The 20,802-nt window shown below is 40.6% G+C and overlaps 1 long non-coding RNA gene across 2 annotated transcripts in view; it reads right to left on the bottom strand.

The window, feature by feature from the left end:
* The window catches only part of LOC149918713 (uncharacterized), a 79,880-nt gene that overhangs the window by 23,729 nt on the left and 35,349 nt on the right, over nt 1–20,802 (bottom strand). The gene's annotated exons all lie outside the window — the stretch shown is intronic.

Raw genomic sequence — 20,802 nt, 5'->3', positions numbered from 1 at the left:
AGGGAGACGTTCATCGCATCATGGGCAGGGTGGGGGCTCACAGCTCACCCGCGTCTGCCCCGGTTTCCCCAGCGCATGGCTGAGTCAGGGGAGCTCTGCTGTCAGAGAAAGTGATGAGTGATATGATAAAGTGAAAACTCCTCTGTTTACATCATTGCCTTCCGCACACTCACTTTATTTCCTCATTTTTAGCAAAGTGCATAATAAAAGCTGTTCTGAAATACTGTTCCCCCCTTCGTGATCTGACAAGTTAACAGTAATACCAATTAAATGCAGCATGCAAGACAGCCAAGTTGTATGCATCTCCCATGTCTGATTCCCTTTAAGAACTGCTACATCACTTTTAAGTCATTTCCTCTCCCAGATGAGGCAGTTTCACTCATATCAAAGAGCTTGATCTAAGCCAAACAGTCTTACAATAAGCCAGACAGCCTTATTTTTGATATCATTAGCCCTTAACCTCAGAGGGACTTCTTCAGACAGGAGCTGCAACTTGTTACCAGATGGCAAAAAATGTTCGTCATCTAAACCTCAAGTAGCAACAGGGAACTGATCAGCATGAGCTTTTGGATTGTATTTTAAATGACAGAAATTTTTATTTGGTGTAGCAGTGCCTGATGCAGCTGAAGGACAGGGAAAGGAAAGTATTTCAAAAACCATGTCACAACAGATTCTAAGTACTCTGAATTTCATGATTGAGCCGTTGGATTTCTCCATAAACTGTTAATCTATGGTTTGAAGGGGCAGCATTTGTGGTTTGCTCTGGAGAAAAGCAGAAGTGTTCTACATTTTATACTACAACAGTGAATACTGAATGAATGACTCAAGTTAAACAGAATCACAGAATCACAGAAAGGCCAGGGTTGGAAGGGACATCAAGGATCACGAAGCTCCAACCGCCCTGCCACATGCAGGGCCACCAACCTCCCCATTTAATACTAGACCAGGCTGCCCAGGGCCCCATCCAACCTGGCCTTGAACATCTCCAGGGACGGAGCATCCACAACCTCTCTGGGCAGCCTGTTCCAGCACCTCAACACTCTGTAAAGAATTTAAAACATGGTAAGGAAGGAAACTTTCAACAATTCCAGCCTAGGTAAAAACACGTGTCTACCATTTTATTTCTGCAGACAGGGCAGCCCAGGTGAGTTAGCTTTATTTTGGGCAGAGATTTAAATTTAGTAGAAACAAATGTAGTCCTCTACACATTGTTTATGCAGGTTAATATACTACATGTCACAATGAAACCACAATGCTAAAATCTGCTGGCATGGACAACTGCAGCTGATTTTTTTACCTGTTTTCTAGAAAAGAGATGAAAACAACCTGAAGAGAAAACCTGTTGCAGGACCTTAGCAAGATATATCTTCCCATGGATGTAATCCTAGGAAACCCTCGAAGGCAGCAACCTGTTTCTAACTCAAAGTATTATCAACCATTACGAGCCATTTTATAGTCTCCCACAGCAAATTATCATATAACACACAGAGAACTATGTGAAAAATCTTATTCCTTTAAGAGACAGTTAATTCTTAGTTTCTCTAAGGACAATGCCAGAACTCTCAGATTTATTCTGTATAAACGAGAAATTCCACTCCTCATTTAATAGATATGGGCTGCAGAATATAATTAACCACTTCTTCTGGTTTATCCAACCCACAAAATTTGGGTCAGCTAATGCTCACCACCCACATTAATTGCCCAGAACAGACGCACTGGTTTTGAACCAAATATTGTCTCACCAGCACTTAATATCCCTGCCATAGCATGAAAAGAAACAGAAACCTGAGAAGAAGAGAAAATTAGAACGGTGGGAAGAAAAACAATTTCTTAACTGTGCAATGGACTCTGTCTGTCTAATGAATCCCCTTTGAAAATCACCCTTAGTAATAAATTAGGATGTAATATATTGCAGATGGATCAACAGTGGTGCACACATAGCCTTATGTATCTGCCACAGGTGTTTGATTTTGCGTTTGACAGCAGGTCAAGGAGCAACCATGTAGGGAACAATCCTGCTATAGAGAGCTGTCTTCAGAAGGACAATCCTGTTTGGCACCGGTCTTCAAGGTTAAAAACGTTGTTCTAGATTGAAGGAAAACGAAGCCCCTCAATTGCTCAGTGAAATGGAATTGTGTTGCTATTACTGCTGTAGGGCTGAAAATAGTCTTTAAAAATCAAATTTGGGTTTCTTTCTGCATACAAATGACCAGTGTTTAGAAACCTCTTCTAGAGGCAAACTTTGTTGAAACTCTTAGCTTTAAGAAAACAATTTGCGTTGACAGAATGACAGTCACCAACAATATTTCATTTAAAACGTTGTGACTAGAACTGCCCAGCACTTGTGAGATCTTTCCTACGCAGTTTTGTCTCATTGCCTTAGATGCTTGATAGCCTCTATAAAAAAACTTTAGATCATGTAGTCTTTAAGAGCATAAGATCTTTGGTGGCCTCCAGCATCAATTGTGAAGATGCACTCAGTACTTTTATCAGATCTATGGATCAACAAATCAAACAAAAAAAGGACTAAAATACAGGAGAATGTCTTGTTCTTCTACAATAGTGCAAAAATATAGAGAGGGAAAAAAAAAAACACCCAAAAAACAACAACCATGCTTAAGTATGTTAGAGAATCCTCCCAAACCTCATAGAATTTGTCTAGACAATGCTGATGTCAGTATCCTTCTCAAGAAGGATTGGAAGGCTTAGCCAGTTCTAGTCATGTTTCTAATGGTAAGCTTCCTGTATGCTTTGAGTCATTTAGCCTCACTGTCCTGCCATTTTTCTGACTTTTGATTAAAAGAAACAACACCATTTCGCTTTAGAATCTCTCAGGGTTACAGCTATAACATGTGTTAAATAATATTTGTCTATCAAGCACATCTGTGCTCATAATGCTGAATCATGAAAGCTGGAAGCTGAGTGGCTTCACCTATGAGATGTATACTGGTTTATGCTCTGTCCCAAACAGCCTTGACTGCACTTCTGGAGTGGGTACTTACCAAGCTGGGCCTGAGATTTGACATGGTCTGGCAGATCCTTCATTCTTATACTGAGCATTCCTGAGTTTCTGCAGAGGCTGCTCACTATGATGTCGTAGTTAAATATGTGCAGGACAGCCTTTGGCACTAGTTATGAGATTTGCTTAAATCAGTCTCTCCTGGGTTCCAGCTGATGCTGAAGATAGGGACATGCTGGAGCTGTTATGGTCTCTGCCTCTTGGCTTTGGCTAGAACAGCATCTTGCAGCCAAACTCTTTCAGGGCTTATTATGGGACAGCAGAGCATTTCTGTTCCTGACTCTGATCATATGTTATATTTTTAATTGAATTTTTACAGTTATGGTCTTATGACAAACGTGTATGCTCTGCATTATGCTTTCTCATGACTGGTAGAGCTACAGCAAAGAGATTCTGTTAATAATAAACAAAATTAAATGTCAGCCAGATGAAAGAGAAGAATGGAAAAATAACAGTACAACTAGGGGAGGTTTTTTTTTTTTTTCCATTTATTTTCTTTTCACTGTATTTAGAGAAGTTTCATTCTTTCTTTGTCTTCAGAAATATTTCTATAAGTAGAAATTCACTTACATGAAGTGGAAGCTCAGAAGCCTTCCTAATGTCTTGATGAGAAGTAGAATGAAGACTAATGTTTTGGTCTCTCCTCCTCACCAACATGTCTTGCCATAGTAATGTTTTTCTGTTTAGACATGATTCTATTTTGGATTTTTCTTCTCCACAGTTTTTGCTACACTTTTGAGGATAGGCTTCCACTGCATCCAATATTTTGCCATGAGAGGCCAATTGTTCTACAAACAAGGAAGAATGTTTTATTGTTCTGGCATTATGTCTCCTTGGATATGGTTTGGAAACCAAATAATATATTGAAAAAGTGCTTCAACAGAATAGAAGCCCAAGAGTGTCTCTCTCTCTCTTTTTTTTTTTTTCCTTTTTTTTCCCCACATAATTATTGCAAGATTCCTAGCAGAGCTAACACCTCATGGCTTCAGTGGAAGGCTTCAGCAAAACTGAAGAGTAAGACAGAGTAACACAGCACTGTAATTACAGGTCATACCTGCAATAGTCCTAGTTATTCTGGGCTTCATTGTTCTTTGAGTGGACAAGACACTCCTATATTTCTGTATTAAAAATTAAGATACATGAAAACTAGAAACTGGTTCAATAGGTATGAGAGGCTATTAACGTTCCTCCAAAGTTTTTTCCTCCAGTTGCCCATAGCAAATAAAATTGCTTTCAAATGTCCTACACTCAAACTTTGCAGATTTTTATGGAAAGAACCTGACTTGGGATATCCAAGCTGTAGGTCAAGGGTTCCAGGAAATACTGTAGTGTTCATGGAAAAAAGAAAAAAATCTGCAAGAAAAGGAAGCTGTGAACTTCTATTAAATTTGAAATTGAGGTTTTAGAAATATTTAACCCTATGATCACTAATTTAGGGAAGATTTTAATAGCTACTTCTGGGATTTTGTAGAAACAAATAACTTGGCCGGTTAGCATAGGTCTCATTAGAATAGAGCCACAACTGTGTTAATTATTTTTGTGTTCACAAACTAACAGAGAAGATTATACTGGCAGCTGACATCACCTCACAAACCACAAGACCCACCAACACCAGCTTTATAGACTTTGTCTTAATGGAAGGCACTTTCTCTACAGAATCTTTCTCAGTTCACAGAACATTATGAAAATAAATGCACTAAAGTTCTCAGGTTTGTGTAATGATATTTTGAAATGTAAATGGGACTAGAAAATTCATTCCAAGGTTTAAGCACCAAAATTCTTCAGAGTTTATTAGTTTAAGGACAAATGCCACTGACTCATGCCAAGGAACCACTTTAGTGTCAACAACAACTTTTAGAAGGAATAGCTCCATCATTAATGGAGCCAGAATAAACCCTCAGTTTTTGCATTCCTAAGTTCCCATGCATACACACACAGACATGGGAAGATGTATTTGGGGGGAACTAACATTGTAGTGGTGATCTTAGTCACTAGTGTCCCACAGAAGCAGTGCTGCTTTCTTCTTCCACACAAGGCTGGACCACCATTCTTTCAGTCAAAAAGCTATAAAATTATATGTAATTGAAGTAAATAATAATAATAATAATAATAATAATAATAATAATAATAATAATAAAGGTACCTTTCATAGCTCTCAATTATATCTTGGACTTTATAGTAGTCTGAGAGACCAGAAGTTTTGTTATGGATCCATGATAGAAAAATTAATCAAAATAAAGCCATATATATTTTTTTTCCACTAAATACACTAAATAATAAGAATATTTAAAAGTTACAGATAAAATCACCAGCAACGGAAGGTGAAGAAATCAAGACATGGAATGTTCCAAATCAACAATGATTGCTATTCCTTTTTTTTTTTCCCTTCACACAGAATCTGAAAATGACTGAATTTGTCAGAGACCTTTGGGTCCATCAGGCCACCCCCTGCTCAAGCAGAGACACGCAGGTCGGGGGGCGCAGAACCACATCCAGGTGGCTTTTAGGGATCTCCAGGGAGACCCCACAGACTCAGGGCAGTCTGTGTTAGTGCTCAGTCATTTGCACAGCAAAAAGTGCTCCTGGTGTTCTGGGGGAACATTCTGTGTTCCAGTTTTCACCCACTGCCTCTTATCCTGGTGCTGGGCACCACTAAAAAGAGCCGTGCACTTTGCACCTTCCTTTCAGACATTTATAGACTTTGATGGGATCCCCCTGAGGATTCTCTTCTCCAGGCTGACCAGTCCCACATCTCTCAGTGTGTCCTCATGCATTCAGAGATTTTCCCAAAGACTGTTTTGCTTTTATGGAAGTAACCTTGAAAGTCTCTTGCTCCAAGAACACTACTGTTTTCTCAAAAAGATATGGTAAATAAAACTATATATAAAGTTCTGTTCTGTAACTTCCTATTATTTTTGAAGTAGCCTCTTCAAATCTCTTTAAATGTTAAAAAGAGTGAGAACCACAAGTTCATTTATTCTACATTATCTTTTCTCCAGTCTCCAGGCATTTAAAGTATTGCTTGTTCTGGCTTTTTTCAGGAGCCTTTACTGTTTTTAAATAGCTGATATTTGTTGAAACGTATCTGATTAAATTATTAAAAATACAGCTCTCAATTTAACTGCTTTTGGATGACTTGCCAAGGACTTGGACTTAATCTACAAATGGTAAACATCCTATGCCAACAATGGAGGCTACCAGGTGTTTTTGTTTACATAATACCTCCCATTTTATTCCCCCCAACAAAAACTGTGGTAATGCAAGCTATTAAAAAATACTTAGAAATGTGATCTTTTGTGTTAAAAAGTAGGCCCTGGTCATAATGCCTGCTGGCACTGTATGTTTGAAGTATTAATGTACAACACCTAACAGAAACATAATATGAATACAGAACTCTGCATTAAAACACCCTTTCTAGACAAGCCAGCTGTCTTATACTGAAAAAAAAAAGCCAGGAAACCCAGATGTGGAGCTAATCAAATTGTTTGCTGTAATTGAACTACTTGGCAAATTTAACTTTTTTTTTTTTTTTTAGTTATCTTTTTTTCCTAATGATCGAGAAAAAACAAACAAACAAACAACCTTATGCAGACAACTACTTTGATTCATTGGCCAGGCCCAAAGGCAATGAATATCAGTGAACCACACTTTCAGAAACCTCTGCTTCTTTCCCTGCCCAAATTTCTCAAACTGTAATTTACTTATTTCATCAGAGTGCTGCAAAAAAGGGTGGCTTTACTGCACATAAACATTGCACATACATGTTAGGTAGATAAGGTGATCAGAGTGTAGATATTGTTAAGTTCTTACATAGTCACAGCTGAGGACTGAGCTGAGACTGTGCTGAGCTGATACGTAAAAATGAGCTAACATGAAAGTTGAATGTAATGTCTTGTTTTGACTTGTTTATTTTTGGTTGTTTGATTTTTTGCATTTGTTGGAAAAAAGTGATGGCCATTTCACCATTTATGTTTAAATAATAAACAGTCCTACTGAAAGCATCAGTAATTCATCAGAGTTTTTGACTGAACTAGAAATGACCAAACACTCTCCAGGAAGCAAAGTAGAAACTCTTTCAAATTAAGGTAATTTTTTAAAATACTCTAAATTTGATTGCCAAGAAACAACCAACTATTTCATTAAAGGAGAGCAATGCTAGCCTACTTGGAGTCATTGAGCAAGTGTTTCATGTGACATAGTTCATTTTATCTCCTCTTTCCCCATCCCTCTTTACTATCTGATAGATTTGGAAATCAATCTCTGCCCTAGATTGTCCTCACACTTGCCCAGCCATTTGTTCCTGGCTGCTCATGGTTTCCGTGGCTTTGTAGGGAAGCAAACACAGTATTAACAAACAACAAAGAGATGGCAATTGTAAGCAGCTGTGAACCCAATTCACAAACCCAAAAGATTATGTGGTGTATGGGCAGTGGAAATGCAGAAAAGTTTGTAGACTGGTAGCTTTCTCTGAAATTGAATGATTTCTGAAGATATCCAATGTTCAGCTAACATCCTTTCCCATCCAGATATAGCAGACATAAAGGGAACAAAGCATCTGCTAAAGTCTGTCTCTGTAACAGAACTTTCAACTTTGGGGGTAGGGAGGAAGCAATTTGAAAACAGCCTGAAAATGAGAAAAGAATCAGAGAATTTCCAAAAATACACATTTAAGTCCTGTGTTCCAGTCATTTATGAAAACATTAAAGAGAACTGTCCTTAAAATGGAGTTCTGGAGAGCTCCATTTAGTGACTGGTCACTAGCTTGACGTTACCCCATTTTCTATAACGCTTTGGGCCCAACCTGTCAGCCAGCTGTTTTTGTTTGTCCATTTTATTATGTATTTTTCTAGCTATATGCTAGACCTTTTGTCCTGAAGGTTACTATGAGAAACAGCGTTGAAAGCTTTGCTGAAATGCAAAAAGTTTATATCAGCTGGCTTCCTTTGTCAACTAGACGGTTAAGATTGTCGTAAAAGGAAATTAAGTTCATGAAGTAGGACTTTCCTCTTGTGAATGTATGTTGTCTATGAACAACCTTATATTTCAAGTGTTTTTCAAACAAAAGAACAAGAGGTGATGGTTTTAAACTGAAAGAGGATAAGTTTAGAAATAAGGAAGAAATTCTTTACTCAGCGGATGGAGAGGCCCTGGCACAGGCTGCCCAGAGAAGCTGTGGATATCCTGTCCCTAGAAGTCTTCAAGGCCAGGTTGGACTTTGGGCAGAAAGATAGAAAGCACCCTGCCCATGACAGAGGGTTAGAACTCAGAGACATTCCATTTGCTCAGGACTGTGAAGTCAGGTTGGTGTCCTGATTCAGCCTTGGTGGGAAACTTTGGGCAGTCACAGTGGCTTGTTTTAAGAAGGGTCTTTGATTCATGCTGCACTGGCAGCTATGAGTTAGTCTCCTAACTTGATCTAAATATCTAAATGCTCTTCTTAATTTCAGGTTATTAAATCTCTCAGGAAAAAATCAAAACTTTTCTTTTCTCTCTCTCTCTCTCTCTCTCTCTCTCTCTCTCCCCTTCTCTCCTTTTTTTTTTTTTTTTTTTTTTTTTTTTTTTCCAAATGGTTTGCTTTGATCATTAACCAGATGCAGGAATGGATTTGATTTAAGGTTTTCATGATATCAAGGATTGATAATCTGAGCTTTCTTGCTGCTGTCAGGAATATTTCCCAGTCAGCAAGTTGTGTCTGCAAGTTGTTACCAGCTGGTGATAGCTCTCAATTTGCTATGGGAGGAACAGGACTTTGGCAAGCTTCCTTACAATATGGAAACACAGTTGTGTAGCAACAGGGATATCAAATAGTGACTATCGTTCTCACCTTTTGTGCTGAGGGTGTCAGCCACTGCAGAGATGGGGAGCAGGCCAGCAGGAAGAGCTGAGCATCCTGGGGAAAGAGAAGAGGAAGAAAGGAGGTGAGAGTCTTAAGGTGAGATGAGAAGGGGAACCAGGATGAAAAGAGGAAAGAGGCTTTAAGGAGATAGTCAAGATCATGGAAGACAGTTGGGATTGCAGGAAGATAATGGGTCTGCTCATTCTGTGGAAAAGTTGGCTACTCATACTCTACACAGAGCTGAAATTCATCTTAGGAGCAAGTCCCAGCAAAGGGCTAGATTGTCTGCTCTTACCTCCCTGCGTGAGCAGGGTTCTCTCAAGTCCACAGATGGACTTTAGAGTTTACTTGCTGCTGGAGTAACAAGGGCAGATTTCATCCCTGCCTCCTCCATATGGCAGCACTCAGAGCTGAGTGCAGTCCACCATGCAGATCCATCTCCTTTCAGCCATAACACTTCCCCAACTAGAGGTAGATTCCACATTTTGCTCTGATGATTTGTTGCTGTGGATATCTGAGAAGAATTTGGTGGCTGCAGAATTAATCTATAGCAGTCATGCTGCCCTCATGCATACTAATCACCAAGGTAAGAGCAGTGGAAAGAGCAAAGAGCAACTGCTGTTCATGCTGATTCAGAACTGCAGAATGAATTTCAATCTGTCAACACCAACACAGAGGCAATGTGAAATTCTGCAGTCTAGTGGTGGGGGGATCCTTAATATTTCATAGCAGCAAGAGCTTTCATGTTGTAATGTAATAGTAACAAGCGCTATAAGAATGTTAACATCCCCGGCAGTTGTAAAAAGAAGCTCTTTATTTTTTATTTGACAACTATATCTGATATTATATCTCTGGCCAAACTGACAGCATCAAACCATTCCCCTGGCATTCTGTTGGTGGTAAGTCTTAGCCCTCTAGTAAATACTATCGGACAACAGACTTGCATATTGCTAATGTTCACATCTTTTGCCTGTGCATCTTTGCTTATATTGGAGAGGTACTGATTTGAAGGATGGACTGTTTGATTAGGAATTGACTGGCTGGATGCAGCCAAAGGGTTGTGATCAGTGGTTCTTTGTCAGGGTGGAGGTCGGTCACAAGCGGTGTCCCTCAGGGGTCAGTCTTGGGACCGGCGCTCTTCAACATCTTCATCAGTGGCAGATGATAGAATCAAATGCACCCTCAGCAAGTTTGCAGATGACACCAAGATGAGCAGTGCAATTGATACATTGGAAGGAAGGGAAGCCATCCAGAGGGACCTGGACAGGCTGGAGAAGTGGGCCCATGAGAACCTAATGAGGTTCAACAAGGCCAAGTGCAAGGTGCTGCACTTGGGTCGGGGCAATTCTAGGTATTTGTACAAACTGGGGAAGATCTCCTTGAGAGCACCCTGCGGAGAAGGACCTGGGGGTCCTGGTGGATGAGAAGCTGGACATGAGCCAGCAGTGTGTGCCTGCAGCCTGGAAGGCCAACTGTGTTCTGGGCTGCATTAAAAAAGGGGTGGCCAACAGGGAGAGGGAGGTGATTGTCCCCCTCTACTCAGCTCTTGTGAGGCCCCATCTGCAGTACTGCATCCAGGCCTGGGGCCCCCAAGTACAGGAAGGACATGGATATCTTGGATTGGGTCCAGAGGAGGGCCACTAAGATGATCTGAGGGCTGGAGCACCTCTCCTATGAGGAAAGGTTGAGTGAACTGGGCTTGTTTAGCTTGGAGAAGAGAAGGGTACAGGGAGATCTCATTGTGGCCTTCTAGTACTTGAAGGGAGCGTATAAATGGAAAGGGGAATGGCTGTTTACGAGAGTGGATAGTGATAGGACAAGGGGGAATTCTTTTAAACTGAGACAGGGGAGGTTTAGGTTAGATATAAGGAGGAAGCTTTTCACTCAGAGGATGGTGATGCACTGGAACAGGTTGCCCAAGGACGTTGTGGATGCCCCATCCCTGGAGGCATTCAAGGCCAGGCTGGATGTGGCTCTGGGCAGTCTGGAGAACAAGAAGTTGGATAAAGAATGAATGGAAGTTTAGGAGTGTGAGATTGGGGGTGAGGAATGGAGCTGTAAAACTTTCTGCAATCTACAGAAAAAAAGTGCAGATCTGCAGGCAAAGATCACAAACCAGGGATTTCGGATCAGTTCCCAAATTCCTTTTTGTTTGAACATTTTATAAACAGACATGTGAAGTCTTCAGCATAAGCATAAGGTGATGGATGGGCACTGCTGAAGACAGCAAGTGGTTTAGGAGCCAAGAGCTCTTTGAAGAAAGGATCTATGCATCAAGGAGAATGTGAGACTGACTTTTTAACAGATTTAAATACTGCCTGGCAGAGAAAAGTGACACAACAGACCCTGTGAGATGAAGCTGAGGAGATTTCCCAGTGCCATGAGTGCTGGTTCCACTCTAATTCTCCGTGGAGGACATGGGGATAATTCAATACCTCTATACAGATCTTCTAGGGCCTTGCCAACTCTGTTGGGAACTGATAAAGCAGCCACAAACTGAGCACAGCCTCATTTTACATCCAGTCCATTCAGCTACTTGTGTAGCCCCAGCTCTTGCCCTGAATTTATGGGCTGATTTTCCTCCAAACATATCTCAGGTCTTCAGGGGGTGGTGGTAGGCTCATTCACTGCACATTAGAAATCCAAACTCTTACTTTGAAAGTGTCCACCCTGATCTCCATTTTTGTCTTTGAAATCTTCTGTTTATTCCAGACATTTTATAGTCTGGGGACAAAACAGACTAAAATAAACAAACCAACAAAACCCAAACTGTCTGAAAGATCCCTTTACAGGGAAAGATTTGGGTAATGCAGTGCTAATTCTTTGCTTTCCTACCATGGAGCATCAAAAGCAACAGCATGCCCTTTATCTTCCCCATGCCATCAAAGCAACTGAGATAAGAAGAAAGAACCATACTCAACTTTCATTTACACCACAGTGAATTCATAGCATTGCTCACAGACAATGGAGCCAAAAGGATCTATTAAAAATGATCTCTACTCCAAGCAGGTATAAACAGAGACTTCAAACCTTCCTGCCATGGAGGTCTGGGGGGGGTGCGGTGTGAGGGTGAGAGAAATACTGTTCAATCTGAAACTGTATAAAATTCAGTAATATTTTATTTGTGTCACAATCATTTAGAAAGAGGACTTGGGACAAGTGAGCCTACATGGATAAAACCCTTGCTTAGACTTATACATTGATAGAAAAGTGCTTTATTTTGGTCCAGTTCATTTTGTTCTGTAATTTGCTAGGTCAGTGGAAACAATTTGCTACCAGTATAACTGTCCATTCCCTTAAGTATTTTCTCTGTTGCTGTTTCCATTATACTACTGTAGATGAAGTGACAAAACTCAAATACAGGCAAGTCCATTTAGAGGAAAACGAAACTGCCTGCCAAATCGGAATTTGTATTGCTCAGATAAACTCTACAAAATATTCAAAAGCTTCCAGTCGGTACATGTCTGTGAATAAGACTACTTGAATGGAACAGTTGAACAAAGGCAGCTAGCGGCTTAAATGTGGAGACACTATGAGCAGTGTGGAGACACTACGAGAATATACAAAACTGCAGAAGGAATCTAGTCCCACCCTCTTCCATTAAGTGCACATCTCTAGTCACCTGACTACCTTTGTAGATCTGCCTAAACTCGTAATTTTCAACTATGGACTATAGAAATGGCTTGGTTTGAAAGGGATGTCAAAAATTACCTAGTTCCAATTCTCCTGCTGCAGGCGGGGTTGCCAACCACAAGATCAAGTACTAGATAGGCCGCTCAGGTTCCCATTGAATCAGAGCCTGAACACCTCCAGGGATGGGGCATCTTGAGGCTCTCTGGGCAGCTTGTGCCAGCACTTCACTACCTGCTCAGTGGAAAACTTCCCCCAACATCTAATATAAATCTCCCCTCTTTGAGTTTAAAACTACCCTCCCTTGTTCTATCACTATCTACCTCTAGTCTAAAAAACCCTCCTTCTTATAATCTCCCTTTAGATATTGGAAGGCCACAATGAGGTCTGTCCAGAGCCTTCTTTTTTCCAGGCAGAACAAATCCAGCTCCATCAAACTTTCTTCATAGAAGAGGTGCTCCACACCACAATTGTCCTCATGGCCCTCCTCTGGACTCTAATGCTCTGGTAAATTTATTTTGCTAGCCTATTCTTCACAACTGAAAGTATCCTGAAGAATCACTTTAAGGTGTCTAAGACACACAGCACAGATATCCACCTAAAGTTTCTCTTCACGGAATTTTTTGTAAAGCAATGGAAACCAAGCACCAAGCTCAGGGGAAATTTTAGCCAAAGGATGGTTAGGTCAGTTTCACATGGGTGCACAGAAGACTGTCCCTATTCAGGTTCCACTTTGTCAGGATTAAATTAGCACTGAGCTGCAGTCTGTTTCCCTGTGATGAAAGCTGTGCAACCCAGGATAAGTTGGTGTCTGTACCACAAAACATCAAATTTGGGATGGAAAGAAAAGGAGGTGTGTGGACTAGATAACCTCTCAGGGTTCCTTTCTATGCTTCTTGCAAGGATTCTGTGCTATGGGAAGTAAATCCTGGCACACACAAGTACAAAATTTGTGCTATATTTGTTGGCAGAGTCTGAACAACCTCTGTTCCCTTCTCCATAACAGCTCGTGTACTACTGACAGCAGTACTGTGGTTCTCATGTCCCAGCTGTATTCCAGCATTAGAGGTCACAGTGAGCATTAAACATTGAAAGTTTAAAAAAAAAAAAAAAAAAAAGGTTGAACATATTTCAGAGATGTTTTCACTGGAAGACATGGATCACAGAATATTCTCATCTACCACATCTTGCTTTATTTAGAGGACCAAAAAAAAGATGGAATAAAATTTGCAAATTTTTATGCAGATACGACATTTTACTTTGCAAATTCCTCAGGCAATTGTATGCTTTAAGTAAAATCTGTGCCTGTGCTTAGTAATGGATTCAAGTATTAAAGAAGATCTGCTAGGAGATTTTTAAAATACACTGTATGAGTGTTCTGTATGGTAATGGCTTAGGAGGAACACAGCTTTACATTTGCTGGATCTCTCCAAAAAAGAATAGACTCAATTCCTCTATTATAATTTCTTCATAAAGCTGGTGTCAAATTGCTAAGATGCAACACAGAAGTTACTTTCCCACAAGATCACTCAATAATGCAGGCCCACATCTCAGGTGGTGCATGTACATTAGCACTTCATGTTGTAACAGTCTGATACTTTTTAAGCAAATCCCATCCTTTTGTCTTAGTGCACTTTGGTTCCCACAGTGCAGCGGCACAGACTGAGAGACACGAATTCCATTCAGACAGAACTGCTGCAATTGCTGTGGATGCTATGGGAAACAATGTGGGTGTTAAATTCTCAACGCCAGTTACTCCACCCTATAAATTTGCTACTAGTGGACTCTGATCCACACTGATATGACAAGTACTCTATTTACATCTTCCTTCTTTTTTTTCTCTTGATTTGTTTTTGTCTCACTGTCTTTAATTGTCATTCATTTTGAAATTTGTCAAACAACTTCAATTTAAGCAAGATTAATTCCTGTGGAGGGATAATTACCCCAGACTTATTCTCAGTGTTACTGTGCTTCCAGCTAATAGCTTAACATTTTGCCTTGCTCTAAACAACTTCTGTCAAATTATAGCACTTAAGTCTTTTCCATTATGCTTTCTAGGGCCATATTATTTCTGAGTAATTCTGAGATTTCCTAGTAACTCAACTGTAAATCTGATTCTGAATAATTTCAGTACTATGCATGCAAGGAAATAAAATATATGTGAAATTTAGGCACTCAGGGCTAAAATGATTTGAAAGGACACTTGGGGCCACATCTGAATTTATCTGTATCTCTCAAACAGATAAATTTTGTAATATTTGTCTGTAATATTTGGTGACCCATAATTTCAAACAAGTTAGAGAAAAGACATGGTTTATCTATGTGTTACTGAAAATGCTCTTCTCAAATAGAGAATTCATCTCATTTATACTTTGGAAAAGTAAGGAATTTAAGACTCTTGTGCAGAGAAAAGGAAGAAGGGCTTTTAGGTGACTGCCTAAAGTCTGAATCACCAATGGAGATGTCTGTGTTTCTTAGTCAAGCATGTCCACAGTGACTGACTACAGACCTGTCTAACAGAAAACAGTATGACAGACTTACACCAAGAAGAAATGGAATAATTTTCATTTCTGATATAACAATCATCTTCTTCTTCTTCTTTTTCCTATGCAACAGTAAAGATAGTAAAGTGGTTTAGCCTGTAGCATTAAAGCATTTACTGTAGCTTTAAAAACAGATACTGAAGAATCAAGTAAAAATACTTGGGAGAGCTTTAAAAGAATTTACATTCTGGGATTTCTCAAGAAAAAAAAAAATAATAATAATTACTTCTAAACAGAAGTCAATACTGCAACTTAGAATCATAGAATCATAGAATCACAAGGTTGGAAAGGACCCACAAGATCATCTAGTCCAACCGTCCTCCCATTACCATTGCTACCACAAGCACTAAACCATATCTCACAGCTCCTCATCCAGATGCCTCTTGAACACTGCCAGGGACGGCGACTCCACCACCTCCCTTGGCAGGCCATTCCAGTGCCTGACCACTCTCTGACAGAAAAAGCTCTTCCTTATGTCTAACCTAAACTTCTTCTGGCACAACTTGCTGCCATTTCCCCGGGTCCTGTTTGTTGCCTGGGAGAAGAGGCCAAACAATCCCAGCTCCCTCAGCCGCTCCTCATAAGACTTGTGCTCCAGATCCTTCACCATGTTCTTTGCCCTTCTCTGGACGTGCTCCAGGACCTCAGTGTCTTTCTTGTAGTGAGGGGCCCAAAACTGAACACAGTACTTAAGGTGCAGCCTCACCAGTGCTGAGTACAGGGGGATGATTACCTCCCTGTTCCTGCTGGCCACACTATTTCTATTGCAGGTCAGGATGCTGTTGGCCCTCTTGGCCACCTGGGCACACTGTCGGCTCATGTTCAGCCGAGCATCAGCCAACACCCCCAGGTCCCTTCCCTCTTCACAATCATCCAGCACTCATCCCCAAGCCTATAGCACTGCATGGGGTTGTTGTGGCCAAAGTGCAGGACCCAGCACTTGGCCTTGTTGAACCTCATCCCATTGACCTCAGCCCAGTGATAAAGCTTATCTAGATCCCTCTAAAGGGCCCCCTACCCTCTGGCAGATCAACACCACCTCCCAACTTGGTGTCATCTGCAAACTTACTGAGAGTACACTCAATCCCCTCATTTTGGTCATCAATAAAGATATTAAGCAAGATGGGCCCTAGTACCGATCCCTGGGGGACACCACTTCTAACAGATTGCCAGCTGGACTTAACTCCATTAACCACTACCCATTGGGCATGGCCTGCTAGCCAGTTCCTTACCTTCCTTACCTTCTGACATCTCCAAGAATAGAGAATTCTGCAATTTCCTGGTTGCTCTGCTCAAGACAGTCCCCAACCTTCACATCTGCCACTAGTCCTTCTCTGTTAGTGAAGAGCAGGTCTAGCAGGGTACCACCCCTGGTAGGCACTCGTACCAGCTGTGTAAGGAAACTATCTTCCATGCACTCTTGGACTGCTTTCTCTGCACTGTATTATATCCAACATATATCAGGGAAGCTGAAGTCTCCCACGAGAACAAGTGCTGGCGATTGCACAACTTCTGCAAGCTGCTCATAGAATGCCTCGTCCATTTCTTCATCCTAATTAGGCAGTCTATAACAGACCCCCACCAAGATGTCGTCTCTACAGGCCTTCCCCCTGATCCTTATCCTTAGACACTCAACTTTATCACTCCCAACACCAAGCTCTTCAACATTAAAACACTCTTTAATATAAAGGGACACACCACCACTCCTCCTTCCTTGTCTATCCCTTCTGTAGAGCTTGTAGCCATCTGTCACAGAGCTCCAGTCATGGGAGTGGTCCTACCACGTTGTAATAGCAACTAGATCATACCAAAAAGAACAAGAAAGGCTTCTATAGGTACCTCAATCAGAAAAGGAAAGTCCAGGAGTACATATCCCCCCCAGTGAGTGACACAGGCAAGGTGGTAACAACAGACAAGGAGAAGGCTGAGGTACTTTGCAACTTTTTTGCCTCAGTCTTCTCTGGTAAATGCTCGTCACACAGCCCTCAAACATTTGGTCTGGTGGGAAGGGATCAGGGAAGCAACGTCCCTGTCACTGTAGGTGAAGATCAGGTTTGTGACCATCTGAGGAACCTAAATATCCACAAACCTATGGGAGATGCATTCCAGAGTCGTAAGGGAATTGGCTGATGCAGTCGCGGAGTCACTCTCAATGATATTTGAAAAGTTGTGGCAATCAGGAGAAGTCCCTGGTGACTGGAAAAAAGGTAACGTCATATCCATTTTTTAAAAGGGTAAAAAGGATGACACCGGGAACTACCAACCTGTCAGTCTCACCTCCACACTGGGAAAGATCATGGAGCAGATCCTCCTGGAAGTTATGCTAAGTCATATCGATGGCAGGGAGGTGATACTGGAGAACCAGCATGCCTTCACCAAGGGCAAATTGCATGTCTGACCAGCCTAGTGGCCTTTTATGATGGTGTAACTGCATCAATGGACAAGGGAAGAGCCACTGATGTCATCTATCTTTGACACGGTAACCAACAACATCCTTGTGACGGTGTCCCTGTTCATCGCAGGGGAGTTGGACTAGATGAACTTAAAGGTCCCTTGCATCTCTAAGGAATCTATGATTCTATGAAGATCAAGATATTAATGGAAAGAATGCTTTCATCCAATTGTCATGAGCTTAGGTGCCTAGGTTCGGTTTTCCAGTCTACCAGAGACTTTTTAGTCAGATCATATAATTTACTTACATTCAGTTTTTGAAGACGTATTTATGTAGATAAATAACCAATATTGAAGGTCTTAATTTGAATTTTTGGTCTTTCATCTACTTTTGTGTAAAGTGAAAGTAACAACACATCTGAACATGAGAAATACATTTTAAGTTGTTCCAATCCTAAGGAGAAAGGGCAGTAATACTTAAGACAGAGAATCACTCGTTGCATTGTGATTATGATATTATGACTCTACAGCTGACAGACAAAGGGGCTGCAAGAAGCTGACTGCTCCTTCCAGCATTTGTTCAAGTTGAAACTGAGTTACAGTAGCGTTATCTGAATTACTGCACACTTATTCTTTGGCATTAAAAACTGCTGTGAATTAACAATATATGTTTTTCTCAAGACATGTATTGAGACCACCAAGACAGAGGGGTCTGAATGAAGACTAATCACTAATCTCTGACATACACAATTGTGCAACAGCATTCAAGCAAGGTTAGCCAAACCTCATGTTTTTGTATATGTTTCAGAGAGTGCCAGAGACTACTCTTCCAAGTTAAAATTTGGCCTCTTCTTTATAATAATTCTGTGCTTAGGAATCTGGACAAAGGCCACCAGAGACTTAATATCCAGAAATTATGTCCAGAGTAAATAACAGATCAGAATCAAGCTCCCTCGCACTGGCCAGTTACTGGCACAGAAGAGTCCTAACAGTAGTAAAATTCAAGCCCTCCTTGGATATTCTTACTTCTTTATCTCAGTGGTTAGCTAAGGCTATGCCCATCAGGATTACTTCTGAGCCATTACCATAGCTATGATTACAAAACAAGTTTCAAAGATGTCCAAGTCCCCATAACATGTAAATTGCATTTTTTTGCTTTCCATAGAAAGGCCTTGTCATCTGTAAAACATAAGATGTGAGGAGCTGTCATATGATACAACAAAAACATCAGTGAAATGTCCACTGTCCAAAGAGCAGATTCTTTACTTACCCACTCCCTTTCCTTTCCTTTTTATTTTCTTATTTGAAATAACAATGTAAAGCACTATGTTCTGGAAGACATGAGTCAGGCCTTTGCATCATTTTCAGTGCAGATCAGACCTAAAGCATCTTGCTGCCTTCACTAATGAGCAAACACAACCCAATGTATCTGGACAAAACACACTGTTCTCCATTACAAGGGACACTATGTTAACATGGAGCACTCCTCCCAACAACTTCCACCTTCTCCCAATTGCTAGCACAGCAGATACATTCAGTGTTTTGTTCCTAGGAACTACTTGTTATGGAAACTTATGTTTTTCATTAGCTCCAATGTGTTTTAAATAGCCTTGATCTATTCCATAAATATCAGTGTTCATACTACTATAATAGTAGAAGATACTTTCTTTTGCACTTTGACATCTCATGTCTGACAATGTAAGGTATCAACTTCCTTTGCCCTAAGCTACCATGGTATTTATTCTCAGCCTGAAGACTATGACGACAGAAGTGGCACATGGGTTGATAATGAACCTGACATGACTGTGAGGTTATTTGTATCTGTTTCTTTTGCTGACTTTGTTTGTGAGTCTACATGTCCTTCTTTGCACTGTAAATCCTTTTAAGAATTTTTCCATTCACCTTTCCCTCTCTAAAGCAAAAAGTAGTTGTAACAATTAACTCATATAATGTAATGACTGTATTTGTTGAGAGATCACATTTCCATCAATGCAAAGAGCTTTGAAGTTCACAAGATTTTTTTTTAAGTTCACAATACTCTTGCTGTGTACTGATATACTATCTTTGTTCAGAACAACTATTATTCCTGTTATTAAATCAGCGCTGCAGGGAACAAACCAAAACTCAGTTTTCCAAGACAATTTCCAAGTTATTATGTCTCCATCCATCTTTGCAGGATATTTGGGGCGATATCAATGTGATGGCAGGAGAACAAATATTGAAATGTTAGTTACATGCCTAGTTGGGATTGAGTAAAAATGCTCTCCTCCTCAGTCAAAAGCAGAGCGTAAGGATGGTAGTTTGCTAAACGCTTGCAGGTGTTCTATAGCTATTGCATTTTGACACAACTGAGAAACAGTGGAACTGAACACAAATTAGGACTGATTTTCCTTCATGTTTGCTCAAAGAATAGAATGAAAGCCATTCAAAATGTTTGTATCAAATAATTGTGCCAGAAAAATGAATTTGACTAAGGGAAATGGCACCAAATGTCAGCGCTGACAGCAGATGCTTTCCTACTTGTCTACATCCTTTCTTCTTTTCAAATAGTATCCTGAAGAATGAACTTTTTTCTATTTTGGCTGGAAAAAAAAAGAAAAAAAAAGGTCATTCTTTTTAAAGCACCTAACAAATTCAGACATGCCTCAACATACTTGTTCCATCAACTTTCACCTACCCAACTATCATCGTGGTGTATTTTGCAGAAGCACTCTTGCACTCTCCACCCCCAGCCCTCCTTTTAGCGCAGTGAGCTGATTTGATTTCCATAGGCATTCAACTTTCACAAATGCCTCGTTATGGATTAGCAGCTAATTAGTGCCAACTAGCCCACACGAGATCTTTTGGTTGTTCTTATGTTCCTAGTGAGTCTTTTCTTGTCAATCAGATCTAGGAACAGCACAGTTTGTGCTTCAGTGACATCTAGAGATTTCTGGACAACCTTAGCACTCAGACTAATGTTCCCTCAGGATGTCTGTGCAACACTTGAGCTGGTTACCCACAAGCTTCTGATCTCACAAAGTCCCATCCATTCCAATGGGATTCCATAGAGATTCAGGACTCTGTCCTAAAGCTCATCTGATGATCAATAGAGACTATCACAATTGGTCACTGAATTTTTAAAAAACTACTAACTATAATTAAAATGTAGAATCTTATCTTCAGCTCTGTGAGTGCAGTGTAACGCTACTGATACTGAAACTTAATACATCCCAAGATGTTCAGCAATGCACTGATAAGCCAGAAATCCTGAATGCAGTACACATCTCCCTGTGCCAGTACTGCACTGATGCAACACCTCAGACCACCTGTGGTAGGCACTGAAATGGTACCACTGGTGAATCTATTTTGTTTAGGTGTGCTGTGGTCTTCTCCTTTACATG

Source organism: Phasianus colchicus, chromosome 3 (genome assembly GCF_987193195.1).
Source record: "Phasianus colchicus chromosome 3, bPhaCol1.hap1.1, whole genome shotgun sequence".
In the NCBI taxonomy this organism is placed as follows: domain Eukaryota; kingdom Metazoa; phylum Chordata; class Aves; order Galliformes; family Phasianidae; genus Phasianus; species Phasianus colchicus.
This window is presented reverse-complemented; position numbering and strand designations above follow the sequence as displayed.